The sequence below is a fragment of the Rhinopithecus roxellana genome, chromosome 4 (assembly GCF_007565055.1).
Source record: "Rhinopithecus roxellana isolate Shanxi Qingling chromosome 4, ASM756505v1, whole genome shotgun sequence".
Lineage (NCBI taxonomy): Eukaryota > Metazoa > Chordata > Mammalia > Primates > Cercopithecidae > Rhinopithecus > Rhinopithecus roxellana.
In genome coordinates this window covers 133,826,678-133,849,352 of record NC_044552.1, presented here as the reverse complement: position 1 = coordinate 133,849,352, position 22,675 = coordinate 133,826,678, and positions in this window count along the sequence as shown.

Here is a 22,675-nt window from a genome sequence, read left to right as displayed (position 1 = left end):
CATCAGAGTGAACAGGCAATCTACAGAATGGGAGAAAATTTTTGCAATCTACTCATCTGACAAAGGGCTAATATCCAGAACCTGCAAAGAACTCAAACAAATTTACAAGAATAAAAGAACAAACAACCTCTTCAAAAAGTGGGCAAAGGATATGAACAGACACTTCTCAAAAGAAGACATTTATGTAGCCAACAGACACATGAAAAAATGCTCATCATCACTGGCCAGCAGAGAAATGGAAATCAAAACCACAATGAAATACCATTTCACACCAGTTAGAATGGCAATCATTAAAAAGGCAGAAAACAACAGGTGCTGGAGAGCATGTGGAGAAATAGGAACACTTTTACATTGTTGGTAGGGCTGTAAACTAGTTCAACCATTGTGGAAGACAGTATGATGATTCCTCAAGGATCTAGAACTAGAAATATCACTTGACCCAGCCATCCCATTACTGGGTATATACCCAAGGGATTATAAATCATGCTGCTATAAAGACATATACACACGTTTGTTCATTGCAGCACTATTCACAATAGCAAAGACTTGGAACCAACCCAAATGTCCATCAATGACAGACTGGATTAAGAAAATATGGCACATATACAGCATGGAATACTACGCAGCCATAAAAATGGATGAGTTAGTGTCCTTTGTAGAGACATGGATGCAGATGGAAACCATCACTCGCAGCAAACTATCGCAGGAACAGAAAACCAAACACCGCATGCTCTCACTTATAGGTGGGAACTGAACTGAACAATGATAGTACTTGGACATCACACACTGGGGCCTGCTGTGGGGTGGAGGGATGGAAGAGGGATAGCATTAGGAGATATACCTAATGTAAATGACGAGTTAATGGGTACAGCACACCAACATGGCACATGTATAAATATGCAACAACCCTGTGTGTTGTGCACATGTACCCTAGAACATAAAGTATAATAATAGAACCAAAATCTCATCTATCTATCTACCTGTCCATTTTACTATTTAGAAAGAGAGAGAGAGAAGGAAAGTTTCCTTAAAAAGTTAAAAATAGAACTACTATATGATCCTGTAAACCCACTCCTGGTTATATATTCTAAAGTAATGAAATCAATATCTAAAATTCATATATATACTGTCAGCATTATTCACAAAAGCCAACACATGGAATCAACATATGTCCACTAATTTACATATGGATAAAGAAAATGTGAGTTATAATATATGTATGAATATTATTCAACCTTAAAAAAGAAGGAAATATGATCATTTGTAACAACATGGATGAACCTGGAGGACATCATGCTAAATGAAATTAGGCAAGCACATAAAGAGATATACTTTACGATCTCACTTTCATGTGCAATCTAAAAAAAAAAAGTCAAACACATAGAATCAGAGAGCAAAACAGTTGTTTCCCGAGGATGAAGGCTGGGAAAAATGGAAAGATTTTCAAAGGGTAGATAGTTTCAGTTATGTAAGACGAATAAGTTCTAGAGATCTAATATATGGCACGGTGACTGTAGTTAATAGAACTTTGTTGTATACAGTAAGTCCTCTCTTAAAATCATTGATAGTTTCCTGGAAACTGTGAGTTTAAGCAAAATGACATAACAAAACCAGTATTACTATAGGTGAATTGATATAAGCAAGGGTTAAATTCCTATGACATATTTCTGGTCATAAAAACCTCACTATCTTCTAAATAAAGACACAAAACCCTTCTAATGTTAAACATTAATAAAGATGAGTTATACATACATTTAGGAAAGATTAATAAAAGCTAGTAAGATAATTACCAAGTTTTAGTGAATTGGTAGTGGTTTTGTAATGATAGTGGGTTAAATCAAGGAACAAATGTTTGAAAAGCAAAAATTATAAGGATGTCTCCGATGATAATGCAGCTCAAACACAAACAATAACAAATATGCTGAACTTGCTGAGTGCCTTGGTACCAAATTGTTTATTGCCATTCATTTGTATGATTATCATATAGTCACAGGTGGCCAGAGCCTATCCTGGCAGTTCGAGGTGAAATGCGGGAGCCAACCCTGGACAGGACACCATTCTATCACAGCTTATACTCACACACACTCACACTCACTCAGATTGGGACAATATAGACACATCAATTGACCTATTATGTGTGTCTTTGTGATGTGGAAGGAAGCCAGAGTACCAGGAGAAAATCCATTGCAGACATAGGGCATACAGGCAGACTCCACACAGACAGTGGCCCTGCTGAGAATTGATATTTTCTTTCACATAAACATTATAACATGACAAGTTGGAGAAAACAGTGTTATATGAGGACCTATTGTACTTGAGATTTGTTAAGAAAATGGATCTTATGTATTCCCATCAGTCACATACACACAAAATGGTAACATGTGAGACAATGGACACATTAATTAGTGTGATTATTGTAATCTTTTCACAATGTGTACATATATCAAAAACATCATGTGACACACTTTAAACATACACAATTAGTATTTGTTAGTTATATCTCAGTAAACCTGGGGAAAAAAAATCAAGAATAAAATGATTATTAAACATTCTACATGATATTTTAAAAATTAACAATAAGTATAAAAAGTCTCGCCTCTTGGTCATTATTTTTTTTTTTAATTCTTACATACTTTCCCTGTTGCTTACCCCTAAAATATATTTTCAGGAAAATATTTTTTTATTATAAACTTAAATTTAAGAAGAAATACACACTTACAAAGACTAATTAAACACACCAATAAATTAATGAATCTCTTGTGGGTTGTTTTTTTGTGGTTGTTGTTGATGTTTTTGTCTCGTTTTCTTTGTTTCCTGAGTGCTCAAGAATAAATATGCGTTACTGTTATTATCATGAAAATTCAATTAGTTAAAATGAATTTATCTCATCAGTGTAATGCTCAACTTGAATAATTGATTAAGCTTGAATAATTTTCTCTACTATTTTAAACACATCTTTTTCTTATTTAAAAGTCTGTATTTTATTTATCTCTTTTACTTCTGGTCCTCTGAGAAGCAGACATCAAGAGGAGATTAAACATGCCAGGATTTTATTAGGAGAAATGCCTGTGTAAAAGGAGATGGGATGGAGCTAGTGTAGGCTGGAATTGCACTCGGCCGCTAAGCAAGTTCAATCCCAAGTGAAAGAAAGAGAAGAGCTAGTTTGTGGGAACATCCTAGACTGCTGAGCACTCTAAAGAACTTTTAGAAAATGCATTGGGGATTTCTTAACTAAGCAAGGAATATGAGGCAAACAAAGGTTTTCTGTGTCTTCCAAATAAGAGGTGTGCTTCACTCTCCTATCCCTCTTATATTCAGTCATTGGTGGAGACAGTCTATGGAAGGTTTGTCCTCTGCGAAAACACAAGAATGAATGTAAAAGTACAGTAGTTTAGCTCATTTTGTATCATTAGACTTGTCTAGACTGTAGTACATTAAAAAAGTCTAATTATGGAATTCTCTTCTAAAGCTTAGAATATTTTATGTTATGTCCTCCCGTGTCCACCATCCAGTTTTATTTTTCTTCCAGTAAAGGCACGATATGTTCTTTAAGTATTAGTTCTCCCTCCTTGCTATTTGTTATTTTTGCTTTCATTGTCTTCATCCTAACATCCTTTTCTTCTTTATTTAGAGACATTAGGTTTGATCATCTAATAATTTAATATACCACTGCCAATTTTCACTTTCATTGCCTATGACACTGATTTTAATTACGGCACATATTTTACTTGGATACCTACTTGTCTTATCTATGTCACTTTCCATGGTCTGTGGTTTTTGTTGTTGTTGTTCCAGCATTTTAAATTTACAGAAAGACAATATTAATTTTCTAAAATTAACATCAGTGTGCTCTGTTTGAGGTGGGTTTTTTTTTCTATTTACTCATCCTTCAACAAGAAATAATGTTATGAGCTTCACATTTCTAAATATTGACTGACTACTTATTGTCCTTATTTTGACTGATACATCTCCTTCCTTGATCAGCAAAGAAAAAAAAGAAAAAAAAAAAAAAACTTCAGCATGCTAATGTGAATAGGCCTCAGCCCCTTTTAGATCTAGTAACAGTATTCAATTCACACATCTGTATTCTCTTTTGTTTGGTTTTCTTCTTAGTATTCTAAGTAACTTAACTTTCTAAATTAAGGGCATGTGGAACCCTGAATCACTATTAGACATCTTAGGATTCTTTCCGTTTTCTCCTTCACATCCAGTTATTTCTGAAAGTTTTTTTCTCTGAATAGAGGAGTGGGTGAGAGTAGATGAACACTCACCTTTCACTGTGTGTGTGTAAGAGAAAAGCAGGGATGAAAGCCCAGGGTATGGCTGCTAAAGACTGAAGGTCTGTTAGCCAAAGCCTTCTTGCTGGATGACAGATCTGCTTTGGGTCACATGAAAAACTGTGAATAGACCACAGCGTGTACCACAAAATGTAGCCTCGTGGGATTTAAAGCTAAGAGGAAGATCCTACTCCATTCTATGGATGGGCTCTGGCCGTCTTTTGTTTAGGGTAGAGATGTGAGAGCCCTCTGTATGTTTACACAGGCAGTTTGGTTAGAATTTGGGAAAACTTGCATCAGTCTGTCGGCCCAATACCAATTCAAATTGAGCTCTGAATATTGCTTTTGAAATCTGAAACCTAATTGAATAAAAATTTTATTTTACATATTAATCATAATATTTTTAAATGTTAATACAAAAACATTTTATAATTTTTCTCACAAATCTCGGGAGAATAATATGGTGAATCCATTGTATTATTTGATCCAGATATCTGTTTTGCTTAGGTCAGCTTTTAGCTTTTTTAGTTCTATGCCTAGAACTACTAAAAGCACATGGAGGTGACTTCATGCCTACCAAAAGCCCCTGCTTTTTAAAATTCATTCCCAATTATAGGTTACTGCCCTAGGATCCCACAACAGCACCCTCAAATTAATATTTTAATATATACCAAATATTAAATTATTGTTCAATTTCCAAGCTTTTGAAAAATAAAAACCAAACCAGAGAAACAAAAACCAAACACATAACAAAGTATATTTCCTAGGAAAGAAGGAGCCACAAAATAATTGATGTATATCTAATAAACATATTTTTAGTGAGTTTCTAGTATTTGACAAATGATTAGGATTTTAAATACAGTATGTTGTAACTTGGACACATGAAAAGAAGGTAAGTGCATTAAACAGCACCTGAACTTAATTATTAAGTAGAATATTTAATAGAGTTCTGAACCCAGAGGATGTAACATTATTAAAATATTAAATCTGAGTCTTTAGAAGAAATGATAATCACAGCATATTATGCATGCTCAAAATGCAAAACAGTTACTTTTATTCAAACACCTGTTTAACAGAAGTGACAGTTTCATAAAATGAACAGGACTGAAACAGGCAGTCTTAATTTCTGTCCTTTCATTTAAATTTTTGTCTTTTCACTTAAAAATTGTTTGAGACCCAAATGGGGAGAGACTATTTCTCAAGAAAATAAGTGAAGAATGAGGGTGGAGACTTATCTATAATTTTGTTATTTTATTTTTCTACTACCTAACCTCTTTTCACCTCAGATCTTGCTCTCAGATTAGTCTAATTCATTGTCATTGACTAACCCACTTCTACAGTTACTATTTTTTATGAAGTTTTTGAATTCCTTTCTTATTCAAAATTTCTTATAAAAATATCCATATATGCTCTTTATGCATTTCATAAAATAATTTTATTATATAGTAGAATTGATTTAATTGTTCAGGTCTACCTAATTAAAATTTAAATATTTTAAAATATTCATAGAATATGAGATGTAACAAGAAAAAATGTATTTATTACTGATAGCATTATAAACATACCTAATGCTGTAAATATACTTTAAAACTTTAAAGTGAACATGATTTATATTTAAAGTATATTTAAAACCATATAATGTATCTTTCTGTCTTCCATGGCCACATTTTATTGAATATCTTTAAAAGTAATTAAAATATTTGAAATCATTATGAGTTTGCATACTCATCAGCAGAACTAAAAGATTCAGAAAACAGATGCTTAGATCTTCTGTTATAATTTAAATGTGCCTTATCCAGAACAAATGTGACAGTTTTCATTCCCCACCTACATTTGACATAGATACAATTACCGTTTTTCACAAAAGACTTATCAAGTCTACCTGTGGTATGCTGAATAAAGAGTCAAAAAAGATATCCATGTGCTGACCCCTGGAATGTGTGAATGTTACTTTAGAAAAAGGATATTGTAGATATGATTAAGTTAAGGATACTGAGATGAGGAGATTATCCTAAATGTCTGGATAAGCTCTTAATGTAATCACATTTATCCTTGTAAGAGAGAGTCAGATGGAGACAGAAGAGAAGATGCATTAGTCAGTGCCTCCAGAGAATCTATCTATCCATATGTCATCTATCTATCTATCTATCATCTATCTATCTATCTATCTATCTATCTATCTATCTATCTATCTATCTATCTATCTATTTTTCCATCTATCTATCTATCTATCTATCTATCTATCTATCTATCTATCTATCTATCTGTCTATCTTTCTATCTATCATCTATCTTTCTCTGAGGAGAGAGAGAGGAGAGAGAGCTATGGACTGATCTTAAGGAGTTGTTTCATGCTGTTCTGGAACCTAACAAGTCCAAAATCTGCAGGGTAAATTGGCAGACTGGAGACCCAGGAGGGGAGAGTTGATGTTGCAGCTTGAGTTCAAAGGCACATTGCTGGCAGAATTCCCTATTCCTTGGGGGAGGCCAGACTTTTTCTGAAGCCTCCAAATGACTGGATGAGGCCTACCCACATTATGAACTGTATTCTGCTTTTCTCAGAGTCTACCGATTTAAATGTTATTATCATGTAAAAAGTACTTTTATGGCAAATTCAAGAAGTGTTTGATAAAATATATGGGTATCACTGTCTAAACAAATTGATATATAAAATATATAATCATAGCAGGCAATGTAGCCAATGAGGAGACTGCAATGACCACACAGAAAAGAATTAGGACAGCCACCAAAGGTTTGAAAAGGCAAATAATTGATTTTCTCCTAACACATTTGGCTGGAAAACATTCCTACTATCCCTTTGATTTCAGCCCAGTGATACGGATTTCAAACTTTTGACCTGCATAATTGTGAGAGAATAAATTTATGTTGCTTTAAGTCATTAAGTTTGTCACATATGTGATAGGAAACTAAGTTTATTGAAATTTTAAAAAAATCTACTCTGCAAAAGACACTGTCAAGAGATTGAGAAAGACAAGCCACAGACTAAGAGAAAATATTTGCAAAACACATATCTTATAAAGGACTTGTATTCAGATGTAAAAAAATTCTTAATATTCAACAATAAGAAAGCAAACCACCCAATTAAAATGGGCAAGAATTCTGAACAGATACCTCATCAAAGAATATATATGATAGACACTAAGCATATGAAAAGATGTTTAACCTCATTTGGAAGTTGCACATTATAAGAAAATATCACTGCACACCTATCAGGATGAGTAAAATACAAAAACGTGACAGTATCAAATTCTGTACAGGATATAAAGCAACAAGTACTCTCATGAATTGCTAGTGGGAATGCAAAATGTTGCAGGTACTTTGAAAGGCATTTGACACTTTCTTTCAAAGATAAAATAGCCTTACCATTTTATCCAGCAGTCCTGCTCCTAAGTACTTACCCAAATGATGTGAAAACATGTCCACACAAAAATCTGCAATGAATATTGATAGCTACTTTATTCATAATCAGAAAAAAGTTTGTAAACAATTAAGATGTTCTTTTATAGGAGAATGGATAAAAGAGCTGTGGTATGTCCATACAATAAAATATTACTCAGTAGTGAAATGAACGAATGAATCTGTTTTTTGTTTTTTGTTTTCTTTTGCTTTTTGAGACGGAGTCTCATTCACTCACCCAGGCTGGAGTGCAGTGGCGTGATCTCAGCTCACTGCAACCTCCGCATCCCGGGTCCAAGCAATTCTCCTGGCTCATCTTCCCGAGTAGCTGGGACTACAGGTGCCCGCCACCATGCCCGGTTAATTTTTTGTATTTTTGTAGAGATGAGATTTCACCACGTTGCCCAGGCTGGTTTCACCACGTTGCCCAGGCTGGTTGCGAAGAGTTTGATCTTATTAAGCATTAATGTATTACTAATCTTGTATGTTAAGTATTTACCTGTAATTTGTTGAACATATTGGAGATAGAATCTTTTTTGTTTGTTTGTTTTATTTTTTGAGATGTAGTTTTGCTTTTGTTGCCCAGACTGGAGTGCAATGGCATGATCTTGGCTCATTGCAAACTCCACCTCCCGGATTCAAGCGATTCTTCTCCCTCTGTCTCCCTAGTAGCTGGGATTACAGATGGATGCCACGACACCCAGCTAATTATTGTATTTTTAGTAGAGACAGGATCTCACCATGTTGGTAAGGCTGGTTTCGAACTCCTGAACTCAGACAATCGCCCCGGCTAGGCCTCCCACAGTGCTGGGATTACAGGCATGAGCCACCACGCCAAGCCTGAATGAATCTTAAGTACATATTGGTACGTGAAAGAGGCCACTCTTAAAATGGTACGTTCTATATGAGTTTGACTAATGAAAAGAAAAATATGACTGGTTACCGGTGGCTCACAGAGGGAGGGAAGTTGGAGGAATAGGTAGCATGAGGGATTTTTAGGGCAATGAAACTATTTTGCAAGAATACTATAATGGTGGATACATGAAATTAGGTATTTGTTAAAACCCATAGAATTGTGCAACACAAAGTTTTAACCCTAATGTAAAACTATAGACTTTAATAAATAATAACGTATAAAATGTGTCAATATCTGTTCATTAATTTAAAAACCCTAGAACAATCTGTTATTTAAGGAGAAACTATGTGATTTTTGGGTGGTCAGAGGGAGTAAAAATTCTCTTTATAATTTGTTTAATTTTTCTATAATTCTAAAACTTTTAAAAAATAAATACTATTAATTGTTTAATGTGGAATTGGCTCAAGTTTTGATAATGGGAAGAAGCTGGAAGAATTTTGAGGCACATGAAAGAAAATGCTAGATTGGTTAAAATACTTTTATTAGAAATATGGAAGCTGACAACGCTATTTTGAGGGTCCAAAAGAAGTGAGAAACACATAGAGAAAGCTTCTATTGCCTTAGAAATATATATGCAGTCATGCATCTCTTAATGAATTGTCCTTAGCCAATTTTGTTGCTTGTGAACATCATGGAAGGTACTTAAACTTAGCTGGTAGAGCCTACTATGCACCTATGCTATATGGGATAGCCTATTGCTCCTAGGGTGCAGACCTGTACAGCATTTTACTGTACTGAATGCCACAGGCAATTGGAACATAATAGTATTTGTGTATCTACATGTACACAAAACATGGAAAAAGTTGATACAGGATATCTGATAAGAAATGGTACACCCAAATAAGGAACTTAGTGTGGATGGAGGCTACAGGGTTGGAAGTTGCTCTGAGAGAGTTGGTGAGTGAGTGGTGAGTGAATATGATGGCCTAGTACATTATTATACACTATTGTAGCCTTTTAAACACTGTATACTTAGGTTACATTAAATTTGTTAAAAACATAAAATAATCTTTTTCATTAATAAAATAACCTTAGCTTACTATCATTTTTTTACTTTATAAATTTTTTATTTTTAAACTTTTGACTCTTTTGAAATAACGCAGCTTAAAACATAAACACATTGAACAGCTGCAAAAAATATTTTCTTTATATACTTATTATATAAGCTTTTTTCATTTTTATTTATTTCTTTTAAAGCACATTTGTTAAACTAAAATACACATGCATTATCTTCTGAGATTTGGTAATGCCCCGTTTATACTGCATAAATGACAGTAGACCATTCATTGGTCATGTGTCTCTTTTGTAACACTAAGACCCATGCTAAACTAAGTGGCAATAATTACTTTCAAAGACATGACTGGCACTAGAGCCAACAGTTATATGCTGAAATCATATTAATTTTTAAAAACTAAATCTGAGCTTTGTTAATTAAAGATGACTGAAATGTAAATATGTCATATTATTTTGACCAAAGAATATGTCATGTTTTAATTTCAAATCAATCAGAAAATGATAGAGGAAAATTGAGAACATTTTATTGAAGGACAAAACTATAAATAATATATTTTCTTTTATCCATATACTCTATATAAATGCTGTAAATGTTCTAAAGTGCAATAAAATTAAGAGAAATGAATAATCTTTTAGTTAACAGCATTTTAATTAGACATGTTATAAATATGGCAAAAAATATTTACTGTATGCATAAATTATATAAGGCGCATATATATATTAGATTGCTAGGGGTACCAAAATGAACTACGTGGCTTAAACAACAGAATTTTCTTTTTTTCAGTTTTGAAAGCTAAAGGTCCAAGAATAAGGGGTCAGTAAAGTTCATGTTTTCTAAGCACTCTCTCTTTGCCCTGTAGATGGCCATTTTCTCCCTCTGTCTTAAAACGTCTTCCCTGTGTGTGTGCCTGTATTAATCTCCACTTCTTATAAAGAAACCAGTTAGATTAGATTTGAGCCCCCCTAACTAATGTGATAATTTAATTTTAATTATATTTTTAAAGACCCTATCTTTGAATATATCTGTATTCTGAGATACAGGGATCCAGGACTTCATTGTATGATTTCTGGGATGAGAGACACAATTTAGCCCATAACACTATATATGCACAGACACGGAATATGTACATCTTGCATATTGCAGGAACATATAAGTTTACAAAACTAAATGAGAATGATAGTGACACAGTAATGATCGCTTCTAGACAAATTGGAAAATGGGCCAGAATCTATTGTTCAAAAAAAATTGGCCATATATTTTAACCCTTTAATAGAGCATAACATAGACACAGAATAGTGCATATACAGTAAGTATAACCTTTTGTAGGCTAGACACGCCCATAAAACTAGAGCCTAGATTACAAAATATGATGTTACTTGTTTTCCAGTTTCCAGACTTCATGCATTGTCTTTTAGGTACTGCCAACCAGAGATAATTACTAACATGACTTCTACATGATAGATTAGTGTTGCCCTTTTTTGTACTTTATAAAGTATAAATTCATGAAATTTCCACCACAATCAAGACAGAAAACACTATCTGCCACCTCTAAAAGTTTCTCCCGTCACTTGGTAAAGTCTCCCTTCTGCTCCTTACCCTTATCTATATGTGACCTTTGATCTGCTCTGTAGTTATAAATTATAAATTTATAATTTATTATAATTATAAATTAGCTCATATTTTGTAGAACTTTATATAAATGAAAGCATATAGTTTATCTTCTTTTTTACCTGGCTTATTTCACTCAGCATAATTATTTTGAGATTTTTATCTTCAATAAGGGGCATTATGAAAGAGAAAAACTGAAAAATCACAATACAAACAGTATAAAAATAAAGGAAACATAAAAGCTCATGAGAGAATATTATGAAATTACATCTCATAAAAATTGCAGATATAGATTAAATTTTAATTTTACAGAAGTATCTCAAAGTAATGAGAAATCTGAAACAATTTGTTTTAGAGTGGATTGTTAGTTAAGTAGTTAATTTTATTTCTCTATGTCAGCAAAGAATAATTCAAAATTGAAACAAAACAACTATTTACAATAACTTCAAGAATATCAAGAATTTAGGTAGAATTCATAGAAACTATGAATAAGCTCTGTACACTAAAACTACAAAGCACTGCTGAGAGAAAGTAAAGATGACATGAATAATGAATAATAAATATTGTGCTCATGGGTTGAAAGATTTAATATTGCTAAGATGTTAATTTCCCTAAATCATCTATAGATTCAATATAATCCAAATCAAATTCCCAACAACCTTTGTTGTGTACATTGTCAAACTATTCATAAGATTTATATAGAAATTAAATGGAGTTAGGAAAGACAAGCAATTTTGGAAAATGAGAATAAATTTGAGAACTTAGACTATCTGATTTCAAGATTTACTAGAAAGCTTTGTTAATCAAAACAGCATGACATTAGCATAAAGAAAGAAACATATATCAATTGAAGAGAGCAGTCTAGAAATAGACCCAAATTGATGTGATCAATTGATTTTCAAACATGCCAGGTTAGTTCAGTAACAAATAGTGCTGGAGCAGTTGGCTTGTCACATGTAAAAGTGTGAAACACAAGCTTGACTTCACACTGTACTCAAAAGTCAATTCAAAGTATATGTACTTTGATCACAAAAATATAAATGAAAACACGTTCACCAAAGCCTTCTATTTTAAAGTCCCCAGTATTTTGTTCAAGATGGTCGAAAATTGGAAACCACCCAAATGCCTATCAACAGGTGAATTCATAAACAATCCGCAGTAGATACATACAATGAAATATTACTCAGCAATAAAAAAAAAAAAAAAAAAAAAAAACAGTTGAATACATCCAACAACACGGGTGAATCTCAAAAGTATTATGTCAAGTGAAAGGAGCCATACACAAGACAGTAAATAATTTATTATGTTGTGTCGAATTCTAGAAATAGCAAGCTTTAAATGATAGAAGCAGAGCAGTGGTACCAGAGTCCAGGTAGAGGGAGAAAATGACTGCAAAGGAGCATTTTTTTAATAAAACAATTGTGGTGGTGGTAATGTTACTTTATAAGTTTACTGCAATTGTAACGTCAACACTGGTGAATTGTATTGTACATAAATTATAGATAATAAAATTGTTAAAACGTATCTTGTCATACAGACTCAGATACTTTGAAATATGCTTTCTACCATAGTTAACAGATCATTTCTATCTATTTCCAGCACATATAATAGTACAAAAAGTGGTAGAGTAGAAAAAGTGGGGCCTACTCCTCAAATAATTTAATGAAGTTAGTAACATGGTAAGAACAAATTAAATGGAGATACTATATTAATATAAGCATAATAATCATAATCTAATATCACCCCTCATCATAATTATAAAAATTCTAAACAAAGTATAGACAAATCAAGTCCATTTCATATAAAATGTATTATTAAAGAAGTTAGTTATCCAAAAGTTCTTTCTAATAGTGTTACAAATAACTTATTATATTATCAGATTAATAGAGCTAAACACAAATCACAAAAATGGCAATATATTTCAATAGTCTTTCATGATAAAATTCACTGAAAGATTTTAATAACTAGAAATTTCTTAAACTGATATTCAGAAATGAGAAAATTCTAGCTAACCTAATACCAGTAACATACTAAATAATAAAACTTAGACAAATTTGATTTTAGTTAGGAATAAAAATGCATTCCCTTTATCACCACATTACTATTTTTATTCAACATATTCAATATTGTAATGAATATTATAATCAGTTAGAAAAAATGCAACAAGCAAATATTATAAAAATTAAAAAGAAAGCAACACAGCTGTCTTTGTTTAAATATAACCACAATATAATCTACAGATAGCATATTACAAATAATAAAACAGAAAAAATAAAGCCAGAAGTGTAAGCCTAGCATCTTGAAGGTTAAATTCTAAGATTATTCTAAAACTGAATACACCAACCACAGATTCAGGAAGTGGTGCCAATCTAAAGAAAGATAAATGTAAAGAAAGCCAGATTAAGTGATATCTAGTAGATAATAAAACCATATCTTCAGTTTGATGAAATAAAATCGCTATTATGCTAGACTTTCTGTTAAAATAGCCTTCAAAAATGAGATGAAATAAATACATTTCAATTGGGAAAAATTGTCAGCAGTCACAAACATATGAAATAATACAGGAAAAGATATTTTTCAGGTTAAATGAAAACGGCAATGCATGAGAGCATGAATGTGTACAAGGAAATAAAGACAATAGATACAGCAAATATGTGAAAAAACTAAATGAATATTGATGTATAAAACAGAAGTAATAATATCCTAAAAGATTTTAAAACACATGTTTAAAATTTCTACAACAATATTACAAAAAGGGGAAAGGGTAAACAAAGTTGAAGTATGTTATTAGACATTAATAAGTCAAAGCTGTGTCTCAAATGCCACAAAAATAGTAAATCAATGCAAAACTAATAGCTCATTGACAGAGAAACAGAATATGCTACAGTTATACCAATATATAGGGATTATAGGTCAGAGAACCAAAGGGTAGAAGTAGGAGTGACCCTGCCTACTTCCAATGTACTTTAGAGATATCGTGAATGGAGATAAGGGATGGGGCACAAAACTGTGTACTCCTGCATCAACCAGTCATTAGATTTTGACTAACCCTAAGAAGAAGGCAAACACCTGGGCAAAGCAGCTGCTTCCTGCTGAAGGCAGAGCCTAATGAATGACTCAGTTGTGAGCCTTTAGCAGTCAAGAGTCCCGGTAGATGAAGAAATGAATACTTTGACCCAGAAAATGTGACCTTGAACACTACTCCAGAGTATTCACTACAATGATTTAGAATAAAAGATTAAAATCATTTATCTACTAAAGGGTAAGAAAGAAAGGAATATATAAACAGCAGACTTGACAAACAGGAAGAAATAGCCAGTGGGTGGAATTGAGCTGAAATATGTAGCAGTTATATTAAATGGAAATTGGCCAAAGACCAAGATAGATATTATCAAACTGGAAATAAATAAAAAACAAAATATATAATGTTATTAAGAGGCACAGATTGAATACTATAAAAGAAAAAGAGAGAGACAGGTTGAAAATTTAGGAATAAAGAATATAAAATATCGAACCACTAAGAACAAGAAAGCTGGAATGACTATGCTAACAACAGAAATAAAAGACCTCAAAATAATAATTATTCACTGTATTAGGAGAGTCATTTCACAGTTACATAAAGGTTAATTAATCAAGGATACCTCAGAACCCTAAGTGGCAAAAATGTAATAACAACTCAAAATTTAGGAAGCAAATCTTGTCAAACTGAAGGGAGAAATAAAGAAACCTATAAACATAAGTATGATTTTAATACTCTTCTCTCAACAATTAATAGAATAAGTAGATAAAAAATAAGAATAAAGAATGTTTGGACAACATTATCCAACTACTTGACCTAATTGATAATCCATTATCATTATAACTAATGACTATAAATTATACATTCTTTAACAGTAAACAAAATATATTTATCAATATTTTTCGTATGCTAGAATATAAAACAAGTTTGAATAAACTTAAATTATTTGAATAATAAAAAGTAAAGTATCTGAACAAAAAATGTGTTAAATTAGAATATAATATGATATTTTAAAAATCCCAAATATGAAAAATAAGCCCAGGGATGAAAGAAGATATCATAAAAGAACTTTTTAGAATAATTAATAATCCCAAAGTATCAAAATTTGTGGCATGAAGCTGAAACAATTCATAGGGAAACATTTCTGAAATTAGAAGTTATTTGTAAAAGAACAGAAAGGTTTAAAAATTAGTGATCTAAGCTTCTGTCTAAGAAACTTGAAAAATAGCACATTTTAGCCAGAGTATAAATAAAACAAATTAAAAGACATGAAATAATAAAGAGAATAGCAGACATCGCTGAATTAAAAACCATACAAACAATAGAGAAAATAGAGAAAAAATGATGCAATTGATAAACCCCTAGAAATATAGAACAAAAAAAGATGACAAGGGAAAATTTCAATATAAAGGCTGCCAAAAGGATATCATTATCCCTAAGACATTGAAAAATAATAATGAACATATTATGAACAGTATTTTGTCAATAAATTTGATAACTTGGATGAAATGTAAAATTAAAATAAAAACAGAATGTACAAAAAACAAAAAAAAGAAAATGAAACAGAAAAGCCTTATGGCTCTACATCAATTTAAAATATGGCACTTTTAACTGAAAAACTTCTCCGAAAAAATGTTCTAGGCCCAAATGTCTTTACTAGTGAATGCTGTCAAACATATAAGACAGATATAAAAATCTTACAAAAATACTTTCGGAAGATAGAGATAAAAGGACCATATCACAAATCATTTTATGAGAATACTATTTTAAAGTAAAACTTCAGAAGAACATTACAAGAGAGAATATTATAGACCAGTGTTGCTCATAAGTTAGGTGATGAAATTAAGGTCATTAAGAAATCAAACATTCTAATATATAAATTTATATAAAAATATTAGTAGATTCCTGGAATACAGGATTGGCTTGACTTAAAAACAGTCAGTGTAATTCCTCATGTTAAGCAAATAAAGGAGAAAAAACATGATCAACTAACCGTATCCAGAACAATTATTTGATAAAATTCAACATTCATAGTAGAAATCATTAATACAGTAATCATTAATAGATCATTAATACAGTAGAAGGGCATTTCTCAATCTAATAAACGCCATCTAGAAAAAACGTACAACCAGCAACTAACTATATATGTATCTTCTTAATTTTAGGCAACCAAACTGACTGTTATACAACAGAATGTTATATAAACAGAGATAGCCTTAAGACTATATATGTCTTATATATGTTTTCTCATATATATAAGAAACATTTATATATATGAAAAACATTTTTATATATACATATGAGAGAAAACATGTATATGTTGACATTATAGTATGGAAAATATTTCTATATATAGAAAGTTTGGTTGCCTAAAATTAAGAACATAGCAAAGGTTCCTACTCTTACTATCTCAATTCAATATTGCACTGGAGGTCTTAGACATCAAAATAAAGCATGACAAATAAGTATGAATTATCATATTAAAAGAAAGAAATAAAATTATTTTTTATCTCTAGACAACATAATTGTGTACATACACAATCTTTAATAGTCTACAAAAACTAGAAAAAGTAATTTAGTCTAACAGCCTTACAAAATAAAAAATGTATAATAATTAAATATATTTGCATATACCACAGTAATTTAAAAGCAATTAGCAAATACATTCACAGAATAATAAAAAATGTGCTTTAAAATAATCATAAAATAGGTGTAAAAGCATTACACAGAAAAACAGAAATCATTATTGTGAGAAATAAAATAGACTGAAGTAAGTGGCTTACTACATCATGTTCTTAACACTTTTTAATATGTTAATTTTTTTCAACACAATCCCATTCAATGTCAAAATTTTGTGTTTTTGCTTTGGTAAGAATTGTCAAGATCATTTTAAAATCTAAAGTGTATCTAGATATGCAAAGCAACTATAAGATTAAAAACATCTTGAAAAATGAAAGAAAATTGGAAGAATGATACTATGTACATTTTGAGCATTGTTTACATATTATGAATAAAAATTTCAAGTATGCAGAAAAGTTAAAAGAACCCATCAGCCTAGCGCCCACAATTCTAACATTTGCTATATTGTTTTATCGTATTTATCTATTCATCACTAATATACATGATAATATTTTTAATGACAATATGCCTGGGTGATTGTATGTGAAGCTATGTACGAGAATACTAACAGCAATTACCTCGGAGAAGTGGGAATACAGGTGACTCTAACATCTTCCTTATGATTCTTGGAAATCCTATTAATTCTTTAAAAAAAAAAAACAAAAAATCTTTGTTCCCATCGTTATAAAATATTAAGGTTATTTTTATTATGGACAAAAAAAATAATAATAAGGAGAGATTACACTCCAAAAGCACCAACTCACTTTTGGCACCACTTCCGTAAACTGAGCCAGACCAGCATTTTTGCTTCTTGAGGATAAATGTCCTTCCCTATCTTTTTTTCTTGTTTACCACTGGCATGCCAGTGCATGATACAGTGGCTGGCACTTTGAAAGTGCTCAATAGCTCTTTGTGGAATGAATGAGTTACAATTATAGTCCTATCAAGGTTAATGATTTGTCTTTTGGTAGAGTTTACACGCTTCTTGAGCCCTGGGAGGAGCATCTTCTTTAATGAATGATGTGACGGATCCTGCTACCCTATAGAGTGGTTGTTCCTCTTTCAAAAGACCTGCCATGTGAGTGGATCGTCATTTTGGGGGGCCCAAGGTAAACTTGAAAATTGTTATTTTGTGAATTTCTCTTCACATTCTTTACATTTCTGGTGTTCTTCAGGGTTTTCTTTTTCTCCTAAGGTTGTTTACTTAATTATAGTTTCAAAACAATACATTTCATTCTGTTTTGGTATGCAGTTCTACGATTTATGATAAATGTAGAGTATTACAGCCGTCACCAAAATCAAAATATAAAGTATTTTCATCACCACAGAAAGTTTCCCTGACCCCTTTAGTCAGTCCTCTTTCCACATTCTCAGTTCCCATCAAATACTAATTAATTTTTATCTCTATAGATTGATATTTGCCAGAATGTTATATAAACAGAAAAATACAGTTTTAACATATGGCTTCTTTAATTTAGCATAATGCTATAGAGAGTCATTCATGTTGTTGCATATATTGGTAGTGTTTTCATTGCTGAGTAATATTCTATTACATGAATATACTGCAATTTGCATATTCATTCCCCAATTGATAGCCATTTGTGTATTTCCGGTTTAAGGTTATATGAGACAAGCTACTATAAACATTTGAAATGGGAGCGCTCTTTTATCCCCCTTTCAGGACATGTGACAAGGGTGTGGCTTGCTCCTTCTGTCACCCTGCTGCTCAACCGCCTAGTGGGAGCATACAGACAGACAAGTGCAGAGGCTGTGGGGAGCACTTTTGGGCTCCAGACCCATGACAGTATCTAGAGGTGAGTGTCTATGACCCCTGAAACCCGAGTGGGCATATGTTACAGTGTGCTCTTTCAGCTTTGCTGTTTGCAGACAACTTCTGTTAATCAGCTCAATAGACCCTCTGCCTTATCCTAAGGGCAGAGGGCCAGTGTGACAGCCTTCTTTGTCCTAAGCTCTTGCCTAGTGTGTGGGAAGAATCACACCACATGTGGGCTGGAAGGATGAGTACAAGGTTTTATTGAGTGGTGGAGGTGCTCTCGGCGACAGAGATGGGGAAAAGGGAGTGGAGGATGGAGCAGAAAGGTAGTCTTCCTCTGAAGTCGGGCCACCCAGAAGCTGGATTCTTCTCTGTCACCAGCTGAACTCCCCTAAGTGTCCAGACATCCTTCCTCTTCTCTCTTTCTCTGCCACGTTGCATTGTTCTGCCATCACTGGTCTGCTGGCTCTGATGTCCAGCCAATTGTGCGTGCCCCCTACAGTCTTGGGTTTAAATGGGCACGGATCACACAGGCAGGCCAGAGTGATCATGCAAAATGCAGCATGTGGGCAGGAAAACAGGAGCGCCCGGTTTCACTTAAATCCGTGGACACAGCCCGTAGGGTGGAACCCTGGCCTGGGACCCTCTCTTTCTCTAACCGGCACTTTCCTGCCCCTCTCCCATATCACATTCACATACAAGTTTTCTCATGTTCACATGTTTCCTTTATCCTTGGATAAATAAATGGGAATGAAATTGCTTCCACAAATACTAAGTATGTGTTTATGCACAAAGCACCAGATTGCTTTCCAAAATCAGGATAACGGTTACTTTTGGGAAAAAATTAGGCTCTGATCTCCAAGCACAGATAGGAGAATTGAGCTAATGGAAATACTTGCTAGTGAAAATATTGCACAGGAATGTTTTTTATATTGTTCTTAAGCCATATATTTATGTTTTGTTTATATTTTTACAGATGTATTACATTTTTCAATTCAGAAAGATGAAAAAATGGGGAGCGGGAGAACCTAAACCAAGAACATTATCCCCTCAATCAAGGTATGTGTTTAAATATTTGAAAAGAGCCCAAGTTCATTTATGTTTCCTATCTCACAAGACTGACATTTACAGCTAATGTTTAGTTAATTAGATTTAATATCCTATTCATATAGTAAACAAAATTTATTGGATGTTTACAACCTTCCCACCCAGTTTGAATAACAAAAGAATGATGAATAGTAGATTAAATAATGTGGCTTGTTTGGTGTGAATTTGAGTGATTACAGTATATATCAAATATTTAATACTCTTGTGATAAATTTTTGATTATTACAGAAGACTTGAATGATTGTTAATTAGTCAGGCTTTAGTTTCTTTGTAACATTAGCTTGTCCTCTATATGACTTTTGTATCTTTTCAGTGTACCATATTTATATGTTACCGGACAGATGTTTGGACAGTTTCAAAAGTGCCAAAGTTGAAATATTTTCTAGTTAAAAATATTCAAAAATTATCTCAAATATTTTTAGTTCCGACTCCCTTTTTCTTTTGGTGATGACTTAGTAGACTCATACTTAAGGCTGCTTAGACTTTATAAATCTCTTTTGTACATTGTTTTAACCAGCCCTTTAACATTTCAACAAGTTATGAACTTTCATTCAATCCTGTGACACTCCTGAGCATGGACTAGATGCATAGCTCTGTGTTAGTCACCGAGGGATAATAAAGATCAGTAGACATCTAATGCAAAAATGTGGAGTTGTCAGAAAAATCTGTTTTATTTTAGCAATGTTTATGGCTACTTGAATTTAAACAAGTATTTTTTCATTTTCCTTTGATTAAGCCTCATCAAATACGAATGTTGATTAAATCTTGTCAGTAGATGGATCTACATATTGAATTGATAGATAAAAGATTCATTCACAAGATGAAAACGAAAGCAAACAAAATAAAATCATTACCTTGGGGGAAATGCCAAAAGACATTATTAATGTCTTTTGTGAATTCACATCAGAGATGAGATGTTTTTTTTTCTTGTTTGGTTTTACAGAGTTCTAATTTCATTAAAAATCAAATTTATTTAAGATTTATAATAAAGTGTATTAAAATAAACCAAGTAACAAAACAGTGAATGCCTGATAAAAATAAATTGAATGCAAATGCCATTGATTACTCTGTAAATCTCTTTGTTTTCTGACCCCAACATCCTTTCTGGCTGTGTCATTATTTGCTCATTCCTTTTACACATTGCTTTGACTAAATTGATTTTAATATTAACTATTTAATGACTTGATGAATTGACCATTTGCCAAACATCAAATTCAGATAAAATAGCAATAATACTTACATTTTTTGTGTGTTTAAAATATTAATGTTTGTACTGTTTGTGATACAGTCAATATTTTAAGATAATAAAAATATTATTATTCTGATTGAATACTGCAGTCTCCTTTCCAAAAGCATAGGTTCCCTACAGAACATAACAACATTGCTTAGCTTAATGTTTTAAGTCCCTCCACCATCTGTTTACTGATGTGTCTCATGCTTCTTTTGACACAGGCAAAAGTGACCACTCTCTATTTTTATCAGCTACTATTTAAAATCAATATTAAAGAAACTAATCAAATGTTGAGGTTGCCAGAACTCTTCTTTTAGGTTTCCCTTATTCTCTGTTCTTTAAATATTTAAAAAAAAAAAAAAAAAATAGTTGCCACATGCTCCCTCATTGTTGCTTTGTTGTTTTTAGGTTGCACATCACTTTTGGACTACTTCTAGGAGAAATAACAGGTCAATTAGTGTGGGTTCCAAACACACCATCATTTTACAAAATATATTCATGGTAAAGAAAGAAATATTGATGACAAACACAATCAAGTAGCGCATCATTCAAATATCTTAGAGGGGAATTCTGGCTTCCTAATAGCAATAATGTAACACTTAAAGAATGTTTAATCTAATTTTTTAAATACAAGTATTTTCACTTTGGGAACTTCCCCCTCCTTACTGTGTTTGAAAGAAAAAAATGTTTTTTAGTCTTTTTGCCCTTCCAAGTACTTCTCAGTATCTGTCAGGAAAATAATTAAATAGGAAGCTAATTTTCAGTATTGAAAGGAGATGAAATCTGCTTTATTTCTTTAAAAAATTGAGTTGTGTTATCTAAGGCATAGCTTTCTACACATTATAATTATGTAATGTTATATTCTTCTTCTGTCTCCTCTTTATTCTTTAAAGGGAATGCCCAATTAAAAGAGATCACATTGATCTGATAGAAGACAAAAAGATTAAAGTCAATTATACGCATACCAGGGAAAAGGAACTTTTACTAAAAATCTGGGGTGACTTGTATTAGAAGTCTACCAGTATTCTGAGTCTATACCATCACCTTGAAATAGAAAACAGAATAGCTATATATTCATGGCAAATAATTTTAGAATAAACTGCAAACCAAAACAATGTGATAAATAGTTTCCTTGGGAGAATAAATACACTCTGGAACTCAAGTCATTATGCATGGATATATTTTAGATTTCTAAAATGAAAAATGAAAACTCCCCAGGAATGGCCATCTTCCTAGTGTGGAATCTAGAATATACATCATGTATATTTTCAACCACTCTATTAACAGACTCAGCATATTCTTTCCTTTCAAGGCTTCACTCTCTATTTGCATTTAGCACCCTGCCTTTCACACTTCAGCTGTAGTATGCAAAATTTTACTCACTCTAACAAAAACAATCAGATCATTTCTCTGTGGGAGTATAACCCACATAGATCATGTTACTTGAGTTAACAGAGTATAAATGTTATAAATGTTCATCTTTCAGTTTGAATCACTATTGGAAAATCCTGAATTCTCCTGAAACCTTTTGCATCCCAGTGTGAAATAAAACATGAATCTATGAGCAATGTCAGAAAAAGGAACAGAGGATGGTGCCTCACTCAGGTTGGATCTGGGAGGTACTGATGTGGTTTCTACAGTCAGATCCTCCTAGCTTTCTCAGTAGCTCCGCTCTGGTAGTCTGAGATGTTGG